The following is an 11,051-nucleotide window of genomic DNA, read 5'->3' as shown; positions in this document are numbered from 1 at the left end:
TAAAAACTGCAACGCAGCCTCTCCAACCCACACAATAAAAGTGACTCCGTGGGTTTTTGAAATATTAGTGACTAGGGTATTGGCTGCGGGAGCACCGTTGGGAGGTGGATTCCCACGTGCCTGGCCCAGAGCTCGGCACTGCTCCCCGGCAGCACGGCTGCTCGCCTGCGCCACCGAATCCTGCATCGCGGTCACGTCATCGGGCACGATCCCGAGGTCGTGGAGAGCATCCGCTGAGGCTGAGCGCAGGCGTGTGCAGCTGGGGAGCCCCTTTGGGTGCTTTTGGAAGCTCCACAGGGCTTCTGCCTGGTGATTTTTTTTTTTTCCTCTCTGGAATTCATGCAATTTGGCTTAATTATTAAAAATAAGAACATAAAAAATTTCTCGCTCAATGGCAGGTTATAAATGAAGAGGATACTGCCTATTTAAAACTCCATATATACATCTTTTAAGGGATGTTTTCCTCTTGATTAAAGTACTTTGGCTTATTTAAAATGGATTTATTTAACCGTTTCGGCTCTGCTCCTGCTCAGAGGCTGTTATCAGCCCACACGCAACCGGCTGGGTTACGCTTCCTCACGTGTGCTGTCTGTTCACTTTTATTGTATGCGATTCGACATAGGCAACATATGGTGCACTATTAATTTTTCTTTGTCTCTAGTTGGTTTCATTTCCTGGTTCCCACGGCACTATTGAATTGCAAATGGAGCACAGGGGAGATTTAACACAAACAAGACTTTTTTTTTTTTTCCCCCCCCTTCTCTCCCCTTGCCCTTCTTTAAAAGACAACTCCTGGTTTAGTTCATTTAAAAAAAAAAAAAAATCCTGCATTTTTAGCATAAGCAGCATTTGCCAGAGACTTCTTTAAACATAATATAGAATAAAAGTCCTAGAACCCACAGAACCACAATATTATTTTATTTCAACAGTACTGTATTTAACTCTATTAGTTTCTTCTGTTTCTTGATTTTGGCCATAAGGAATCGATTACATCTTACATGTACAGCATCGCACTCTGCTAAAACTGCATCCTCAATTCTGTTGTTCCCTAGTAGCAGTTGTTCTGGTATTTTATTTTTTGGCTGTCATAAGCTAGTTGTGTATATGAAATTATTAGAATTTGTGGTACAGGATTTGTGGCTGTTGGATGATTGATCGTCCTGTCTGTGAGTAAGGGGTATTCTGCTCAGATGTGCTACAAAACCTCTGTTTCGGAGGGTATTAAAATCACATGCTGGGTAGGAAATTTCTACAATTGAAGGATAGACTTACCACAGACTGTAATTAAACATTTACAGTCCCAGATATTAACAAACACTTTATGTATTAGCATGCTGGCTGGGGAACTCACCAGCGAGCGAGGGCTGGGAGTTACAAGTGTTTCCTATTTATCTGTGTGTGCTCCAGTGCCATACGTCTCCATAAAAATCTCACTGTACATTTTATCCCAAGACTGTAATTTGTTAAATAGGTGGTTGTTGAAGTCAATGTTGTTTCTGGATGAATCAATAGTGCTGCAGGAGGCATTAAAAGCTGCAGGGGCACTTCGCAGGAAGGGAGAACCCCTGTATGTGGTATGAAGGGGGCTGCCAGAGCTGTTTCATGCCATAAGAAATGTATGAATCTGACTGTGTATCCGCAGCATGCTGACATAACCTATGTTTATGGTAGCAGATGACATTGCTGTACCAGATACACGCTTTACTGCCTACTTGTGTACCAGCTAATCCTTAACAGCTCCTTCCCGAGGAATCTGCCTTACGTCTGGCTTGCAGCAGGCTCCTCTGCTGCAGCTCACGGCGTGTTTAACGGCAGCTCGAGCTGTAAACGCCTTTGGGAACCCCCCGAGGAGAGCAGGAAAGGTGAAATAACCTGAATGGGTTGTGTTTTATTCCACTGATCTTGCAGGTGTTATTAGGGACTAAGTAAAGTCTTTCCCCGTAGCATCAACTTTTCTTTCCACTTCATTGCAAACCAAAGCGGAGCTTAGAGGTGAGCTGGGAGAGCTGCATCCTGCGAGGAAGTTAATGGATCTAAGAGGGGGAAACCTTCATTGAATCAAGTGCTGGAATAGGAGTTTGAAGCTCAGCGATTGCTCCTGGGCAGACAGGCTGTCCCGGCTGCTGGCTCGGCAGTGCCGCAGCCTCCCCGGCCTCTCCCCGGCGCCCGGGTGTTCCCGTACCTCTTGGTACCCGCGTCCCGGCGCAGGATCCAGTGTGTATCCTGCACATCCATGGCTTCAGGGGCGGCAGGGACTGAGCACGGGCAGCAGGGATGGGGGTGAGTTGGCAGAAGCCTCGGTAAGTAGCTAAAGGGAGATCAAAATCTGGGGAAAATACGCCGTAGGTGTGACCTTTCTGATAGGAAAATTGCCCCGAGAGGTTTCTCTGGAGAGAATTTAGTCCCGGGGCTGGCTGGGGAGCCGATGGCCCCGTCCCCTGCCTGCTGCTATGTGTTGTCACGCTGCTACGGGTGCATTGACTGACTTTTATCTCACTTGTTCCCCCACCACAGGGGCAGTCAGGACGCGATGGTTACCCGGTAACTCTGTTATTCCTTTTATTTTTATTCTCTTCTAATCTGCACTCTGTAGTCCTCTCTGTCTTTTCCATGACACTTTATTTTCTTTGCCTGTCTTGGTCTCTTTTTTTTTCCTTCTTTCCTCCCTCTTCATCAGTGATAGCTTTTGAGGGATTTAGCCTGAAAACTCAGGAGCCTGTGCAATATCCATTAATGTTTATAGGGGTGAAATCCTTGAGCGCTTTCATGGTATTATTCACACTCTTGCCTAAGAGTTCACTGGACTGCAAAGTTAGTGAAGGCTTTGGGCTTTGCCCCCTCGCAGCTGTAGGTGGCCAAATTTGGGGACATTGGTGAGCGAGCTTCAGGTGTTGAGATGGGTCCTCATTCACCCATCTCCAAAAACGTTCCCCTGGGAGCAGAGGTGTCCTGCTGAGATTTTGCAGAGGCTGGGAAGGGTAATTCGGGATGCACTGCCCTTCCTATGCCCATGGGCACCACTGAAATGTCTCTGTGTTAGAGGGAAGTGTCTTCTGGGGGAGAAATAAAGCTGTTAAAGGCTCTTGAGCTGCTTTCTGCAGGAGGAGGGAGACCTTGTTCTCGCCAGCTCCCAAACTGCAGCCTGCCGGCTGGCTCCCTTCGTCCACGTTAATGCACCTGGACGGCTGTGGTGCTCCAGCTCCGAAGGGCTCAATGGCTCGTCAGGGAGCGACTCCCATGCATGCACTCGGGGTAGTGGGTTGGTAAAAATCACTGTGTAGATCCTCCATGTTCACGGCACGTTTCCAGCTCTGCTCCTGCTTTTTGAATGGATGCAGTGAGTCCTGCACCGCCTGATGCTCCGGAAAGGGCTTCTTGGCTATTTGTCCTGCTGTTCCATTTATAAGGTAAAGAGGAGCAGTTAGCCTTCTCCTTCCTGTGGTTGATGCCCTTTTTTTCTTTTTTTTTCCCCTGAAGGAGCGTGTTAGGAAAACTCACTCCTTGTCTGTGCCACCTCCTGCCCTGGCCCGGTTCCCCCTGAACTCCCGCAAACCACGGACACATCTGTTGGGTTTTCCCTGTGTGATGGACTGGGAGCTGAAGGAGGAGGATTGGAAGGGAAATGCAGAGCTGTTCCCAGTTTCCACTTCCCGTGGACCCCTCTGAGCACCCCTGGGGCAGACAGCAGCCTTTCCCCAGCGGCACCAGCCCCAGGCGGGGAGAGGTGTGCGGCGGGTTCATTTTGCAGAACAAGCCCGTGCTGCCACGGCATCCGTCACACGGAGGTACTCGGGGCTCCGCTAATCGATGTGAATAAATTAAGTTTAGTGTGAGGGGAACGGCGGGGAAGCCTGTGAGCGAGCAGGGCTGCTGGTTTCCCGGGGAAGGAGGGCCGGGGCGGGCGCAGCGCGGTGGTTTGTCTCCCTCAGGCGGTACCTGCCCGCGGCGGGAGCAGCCTCGGCCCTGCCGCCCGGCCCCGGCCTCGGCCCCGCCGCCAGGCCCTCGCCCTACCGCCCGGCCCCGGCCTCGGCCCCGCCGCCAGGCCCTGGCCCTGCCGCCCGGCCCCGGCCTCGGCCTCACCGCCCGGCCCCAGCCCCGCCACCTGGGCACGGCCCCGGCCCGCTGCCCGGAGGCGGCTGCGGCGGCCCCGGCAGAGGTGCTGGAGCAAGACGGTGATACAAATGCACGAGTGGCTTGTTGGAAATGAAAAGTTTTAATTTATCAGAAATTAAGTTGGGAGACTTTGCTGTAATTGGGCTGTTAACGGCAGTTTTAGGTGGCTTTTTGCTCTTGCGGGATGTGGCTAACCACTGCTGGATTAGCGGGGCCCGTGGCAGGTTTGCCCCCTTCTTCTCTGTGTCAGTCCTGTTCTGGCAAAGCCTGTGCGTGTGGTTCAGCTGCAGAGCCCCGAAAGCCAGAAGGGCTGGGAGGAAATAGTGGCTTTTCCCCAGGACGGAGCGTCACCCCAGCCGGGCCCGGCGGGCAGCCCCAGCACCGTGCCCGTCCAGCTCCTGGTGAGGGATCTCGGTGCTGCTCCGGCTCTCCTGGATGGTGTCGGGGACTGGCAGCGACCTCCAGCTCTGCCTCCGCATCTGCACTGGGTAAACGGCGTTAATGCCGGCGAAAGGTTTTTCCTCCTCTCTCCTTCCCCCCCAGGACCTGCAGTCCAGGCGAGCTGTGCGGCTGGTCTTATTCCTGACTTTGCAAAACTGACTGAGCCAAACCCAGAAAACATTGAATTATTGCATCCACATGGCTGTGGCTGCGCTAATTAGCTTTATCTAATAAGGGGGTGACAATAATTGCATTTCCAAAGCAACAGGTATACCTGAAGAAGGAGAAAACTAAACGTAAAGCAGGCTTGAGAGTCCTGTTCAGCAGAAGCATATGGACAGGCTTTATTACATCCAGTTGCGTAGTCAAACAGATTTAATTATTTAGTTCCCTTCAGGGTGATCAAATAAACTCTAAGCTGTTTCAGGAGGTAGATGTGGTGCAAATGCAGAAGCAGCAAGTGGATATTAAACAGTGTTTGGTGTCAGAGAGAGGTGTGGCAACACGTGCATCCCTTGGCTAGCGGTGCTTTGAGTTTATTTGTGAGCTGCTAGTGTATAACTGAGCTGCAAGCAGTGGAGGCTTTAAAGGGGTGAGTGAACCAGAGCTCTGGAGATGGGGCCCAAAGAGAAAACAGCTTTTATAAGATGCTTTCAATATTTTGATAGTTAACATCTTAAGGGGAGGGTTTGTGCCCTACAATAAAACTTTACAGCAGAAACAGTTTCTTCTTTATGAAATTCTATAGGTTCATTATTATTTTTTAAACTCCAGGATTTAGTTTCTATTTTTAGGCTTATGGCATATCCTACTAGCATTACCATAACAGTTATGAGGAACGTTGGGTTTTGTTGCTTTTCTGGTCTTGTTTGACTTGGTTTTGACATCCCATTGAACATGGATCGCAGGGTATACCTCAGCCTGAATTTCAGTGTAGGTTCCTATGAGCTAAGGGCTGTTGGGGTCTGTCTTCTCTCCTCTTTCCCCAGTAACTTTTGAACTTGGCCCATTTCAGCCAAATTTGACAGAAGGACAAATAATTAGTTTAATGCAAACTTTTGATATCGGGGGGGCTAGGGGAAAAAGAGCCTTTTTGATATCCATGGTGAGGCACGAGCTCACGCTGCCATACACGTGCCTTTGCTGTATCAGCTGCTTCAGAGGTTGCCTGAAGATTGTCCTTTCTAAGATTTTCTGTTTCTTTTTTAATTGCAGTGCTGGGGAGGCTTTTAAAATGTTTTTGTCCCCCACGCCAATAATCTAATCCATTTCGGGGGCTTTCTAACAGATGAGGAAAGCTGATGTTGGAAGGGTGAAACTTGCACTGCCAGATTTTGTAACCGCATTTAACAACTGACGAAATTGCAACATAAAAACTCTCCTCTGCAGGTAATCCAGTGACATGCAGTGGAAATTGCGTTCAGCCCAGGTCGGGCAGAGGCGGCTCCCAGGGACTCGCCCAGCCCCCGGTGACTGGTGAACAAGGCAGAAGCCCACGAGTCACTGTGCATCTCGCTTTAGCTGCCGAGAGAACCAGCTCTTGAAGAGCAGAAGGGTCTCTGAGAGCCAATTTAAGAGCCGTTACATTGGACATCATTCGGGTTCTGCAGGGGCTTGAATGTGGGTCGTGCGTGTGTGCTCTCTGGAGAGCTGAGGGCAGAGAAAGGCAGAAGATCTATTTAGTGTCCAAAATACCTGCAATTTTTTCATTTTTTTTCCTCATCTTGGCTGTGTAATTTGCACATAGTAATGGTGGCAGTGATTGTCATGAACTCCTGGATTTTGGGGTGTAAATCTGCTTAGTCTAAGAGCCTGCCTTGCACCTCCTGAGCTTGCAAGAACGCAAATGAAGGCACCAGGGAGTGGGGAGGCTTTTACTCTTTTTGATGCCAAAACACTAATCTTGGAAGTCTTTTTTAGAGAAAATTACCTAAAACAACTTCTGAGGGGGGAAGCAGAGTGCTTTACCCCAAAGGTGGAAGAGAACCGGCAGGTCGCTTTTCTCATCTGACATCTGCGTGGTCCTTCTTGCAGGACACCGTGATGTTCCTCTGGCTCTTTGTGCTGGTGGTGGTGGGCTGCAGTAACACGTAGGTGTGTAGTGGATGGTGTCCTGGGTGAACCAGCAGATTGCCTTTCTACAAAAATCCCAGCATAATTGGTAATTACAGATTGATTACAGGGCTCCATTGATTCATTAGAGATGCAGTCGTCTCTAAGGAAAAAACAGTGATAAATGCGGCAAAATGAGCGGTTCAGGAGAGAAAATGACAGTTTTCTAGGGAAGGTCCTAAGCAACCTGATCTACCTTTGGTTAGCCCTGCCTGGTGGTGTCGCTGTGTCTGGAGCGCCCTGCTCAGGGACCTGCCCAGTGCTGTGGATATGGTGGTGGAGCCCCGGTTGTCCTTGCTCTGGGCTTGCAGAGGTCCAAGTGCATGCTGAGCTCTCCCTGCTGCCGTTGCTGCAGGAGAGCCACCAGCCACTGCTGGTTTAACTGCATTGTTTTGCTCTGGTGCTTCCCATTGCCAGCTTTTCTGAAGAGATGACGGCAGCCTTTAGATCAGATTGACGAGGAAAATTTGGATGACACCTTTAGCCTTTGCCAAAAGATCACCTGGCCCATCCCCAAACCGAAGCACAGCCCCGAAGTTTGAGCTCGGGTTTGCACGAGGGCGTGCTGGAGCAGAGGAAAAGCAGATGTGCGGCCGCCGCGACGATGGAAATGTGTTTCTTGTTGGGCAGAACTAGGCGCTGGGACCGGGGTCCCCTGGGACTTGTCCCGAGCCATGCTTTCTGAGGCAAGGAGCATCCGCGCTGCGGCGTGGCTCCCCTCGACTTGATGTGCTGTCAGTGCGTCAGCGTGTCGGGGGGCATTTGCCCTCGTAAAGCTGGGAGAGGAGCAGAGGGATTGGCTGTGCAGAGGGCTGGTGCAGCGGGGCCTGCGGCTGCTTACGTTAGCAGGGCGGGCAGCTGCATCTGGGCAGGAGGAAAAAAGAGAAAATGAGGAGCAGATGGAAGAGCCGAACTGCAAGTAGGCTTTGCAGCTGACCTTTCAGTGCAGGCAGATTTTCCCATTATGTAGCTGTTTAATGGAGTCAAATAACGTATGGAGGGGAGAAGCAATGCGTGGGTGATGCTTTTAGCAGCCTTGCGCCCGTCCTTTCCCCTGCCCCACGCAGGGATGGTTTTATACTTGCCTTCAAGCTACTCAGCTGTCCGACATGATGTTTCTCCTCATTTCCAACGACATGCTGCATTTGTGGTTCACCAGAACCCGTTCCCTTCCCTCTGCCCATCTACCGGAGAGGCCTTTTGAAGCCAAAGTCCCTGTTTCTTGAGGGTTTCATCTGCCTTTGCTACTCGTCCCTCCCTAAAATCGGTCTCTGCTATGCCGCTACGTGACATCCCGAATGGAGGGTTGTCACTTCAAGTGGGAAGAAACCAAAAGAATGAAGTTGATTAATGAGGGGAATTACTTCATGTGCATGTCTTCATTAATAAAAAGCAGAGCAGGGAAGAGGCTTTGCAGAAAAAAAAGTATGATATGAAACAGAGTTGTCTCCTATTTTATACGTTTTCCTTAGAATATTAGCATCTATTTTTAGTTGAGCAGAGTGTTATTCATTTTGTTCCTCTGGCGTATAATGTTTGCCTTCTGAATTTTGTAAATCACTCGTGTTGCCTGAAAGAGCCCAGGCATCGTCCTGCTCATCTCTCTTAACGGTGGGAACTTTTTGGGAAGGCCGGGAGAAAAGGGCTTCACGTTCTGCCTGTTTAGAAGTAATGCAGCTTGTTACTCACAGTAATGCAATATTGAGTAGTAGCATCCTTTTCTAATGACAGGTAACTACACCAATATAATCAATTAATGGACTTATGGTAAAGGAGAGACACAACACAGGCATTGCTCAAAGCTGGCACACCTTTCGGGAAATAATTGATCAATGAAAATTGAAATACTCTTGTACAGGCCGTTCTCATGTATCTAAAGTCCACCTCATGCTAAGGAGCTGTTGGAGCTACGCAGCTCAGCATCTTCAGAAACTTCATTTTGGGAGCCCTGCACAGTGAGCTAATATCTTCCTTTGGCTACAGTGTTGTAAATCCAGAGTTATCCACTGAAGTCAGCTGTAACGCCTGTAGCCGGAAATCGACTTGTAAGGATGATAAACTCTGTTTTTAATTAATTTTCAAGACATAAAGTGAAGCCAAATGTTTTTTCTGAGCTGATGTCTGGGAGAGGGGTTGGAGGAGCACATGCAGAAGAGAAGTTGCTTCCTTGACTTGCACGACCCCAGCGCGGTGGAGCAGTGTGACAGGGGCTTTGGTGGCAGCTCTAGGTATTGGCCGTAACCAACGGAGGTTGAGGTTTTCTCCCTTCAGCAATTAAGAATTTCAATTAGTGTAGATAACTTAGCAAGGGAAAGTCTGTGCAAGCTGTTTGTGTGCGACCCATAAATGCATTATGAATGCAGACAGGCTGATGTGTGGGAAATAAGGAACACGTGCCCAAGCCCGTTCCTGGTGGCAGTTCCTCCGTCCCGTTGTGGTCCCTTATAGTTTACCAGAAAGCTCCAAGACATGCACTTAGCCAGGCGTTTTGGAAACGGCAACACCAGAAAACCAGATGTGACATTAATAATAAACTGCTTTTACAGGAGAACTGTAGAAGTAACTTGGAATTGGACTGCCTGATGACTTGATGAGTTGCCTCCATCTATGCAAGTATCTCCAAGTCCTGCCTGGGCACGCTCAGGGATAGTCGCGGAAGGAGCTGCGCGTAGCTTGAGATTGCTCCGTGCCCAAACCAGAGCAACAGGCAGTGGTTTAACTCTTCAGGAGGGCTGCCAGAAACCCCATGTGAGATATGGGAGACCACGCTACGTGGTCAGATCTCCTGGGCTGTAGGGAAGAGCATGTGGATCTCAGACTTTTACTGTTTTTTTGCAGTAGGCGGATGCTTTCCAGACCCTGGGTGGTAGCTCATGCACAGACACGGAGTGCCTGTACATTGCATGGGTGTTTTGGTTGGTTGTGCATGCACGGAATTAAAAAATTTCATATTTAACATCTGGCATCGCTAGACTTAGATATTTTCAAATACCGTGTTGTGTGATCGGTATCCATCCCCAAAATGAAGGCTTCTGTTGGTAAGCTGGCTATTTAGTTTTCTTAGCTAGGTTCATCAAGGTCATAACTGTAATTTAGGGTTCGGTCCTGTGTTTGTTCTCTTGAGTATCTTTACTCATAAATATTCAGACTTCAAGGAGCGTCTCCTGTGAATGAAGTCATTTGCACACATACTTCTCCCAGTAAAAGCCCAAAAGACAGAAATTACAAATATTTTACAAGGCAAACTTTGTAGTTCTAGTCTTTTTCATTTTATTTTAATATCAGTTTTGTGGCCAATTCACGTAATTATTTGCCTAGAGGGGAAAACCTCTTCAAGCAGGGAAAGCAGATCCAGCGTATTTTCCTGCTATGTCCGTTTGCTGGCTCTCTGATGTGGAGACAACAATGATTTTGTAAAGACCAGCTCTTCATGGCAGCAGTTTATTTTTCTTTTGATTTAGAGGTAATTCTTCCACAGGGAAAATAAAAAGTTGTCTCGTATCCCACCCAGTAGAGGAATTGCAGATGCATTTGTTTATCTTCTGCACTTCCAGTGTTTCTGGCCAGGGAGAGGAGAGGGCCTGGTGAAGGTGCTGACGAAAATGTCAAGGAGAACTTTTCTGCACAGGCAAATTTCGGATACAGGACATGCACGGCTCTTCGGGTGATGGCTTGGACCCAGCTAGCTGCCTTATCCCAAGCTGGCTCATGCAGGGGGTTGTTTGGTGATGAGGATGGCTGCGAGGATGGATGGTGGAAAAGGTCCTTCACCACCCAATGCCTGGTTGAAGCAGTGCTTTGGTTTCTGGCTTCTCGTGCTGCTTTTCCTCTGGTTCCCCGCTTTGAGCGCGAGCGCAGCTGGTGCACCTGCATCTCGGTTTCCAGGGCATTTGGGCACAGCCGCATGGTACCGAGGCTTGGCTTGTAGGCAGAGGAAAACTGAGAAAAACCAAGAAGTTTGCTTATTACCCAAAAAAGAGAGGTAATCCAAACAGCAGCTGTCAACCAGGGATGGCACTGGTGGGGGAAGAATATAAAGGAGGCTGAAGTGTTCACTTGAAATGTTAATATTCCTCCAAAACAATTGCTTGCCAACTTCAAAACTGCATCCCCACCACAGAGGCCGTCTCCTCTCTCATAGTTGGACATTAAACAAAAAATATCCAAAACCCAATCGGGCACCAAATGCTTGAAACAAGCAGTTGCACAGAACACATGGAACTCATTTAAGCCTCAGAAATTTGGGGGAAGTCGGGGGACTCTTTCTTCCATAAAAGTACTTTGTTGTTTTGGAAGAAAACTGGTGCAATGTGATGCACAGATGAGTGAGCTCTTGCTTCTGAAATGGTGCTGAGCAGCAGATAAGCTGATCTGACATGCTGGGG

The 11,051-nt window shown here is 48.9% G+C and overlaps 1 protein-coding gene across 1 annotated transcript in view; it reads left to right on the top strand.

Moving 5' to 3' along the window:
• The first annotated feature begins 2,521 nt into the window (after positions 1 to 2,521).
• Positions 2,522 to 11,051, top strand: part of COL23A1 (collagen type XXIII alpha 1 chain) — a 41,737-nt gene continuing 33,207 nt past the window's right edge. The window contains exon 1 of the mRNA XM_075164856.1: positions 2,522 to 2,541. The gene's annotated coding sequence lies outside the window, so the exon portion shown is untranslated. The remainder of the gene's footprint in view (positions 2,542 to 11,051) is intronic.

The sequence above is a fragment of the Calonectris borealis genome, chromosome 15, assembly GCF_964195595.1.
Source record: "Calonectris borealis chromosome 15, bCalBor7.hap1.2, whole genome shotgun sequence".
Classification (NCBI taxonomy): Eukaryota; Metazoa; Chordata; class Aves; order Procellariiformes; family Procellariidae; genus Calonectris; species Calonectris borealis.
The sequence above is the reverse complement of the archived record's forward strand: the minus strand, read 5'-3'. Positions and strand labels throughout refer to the sequence as shown.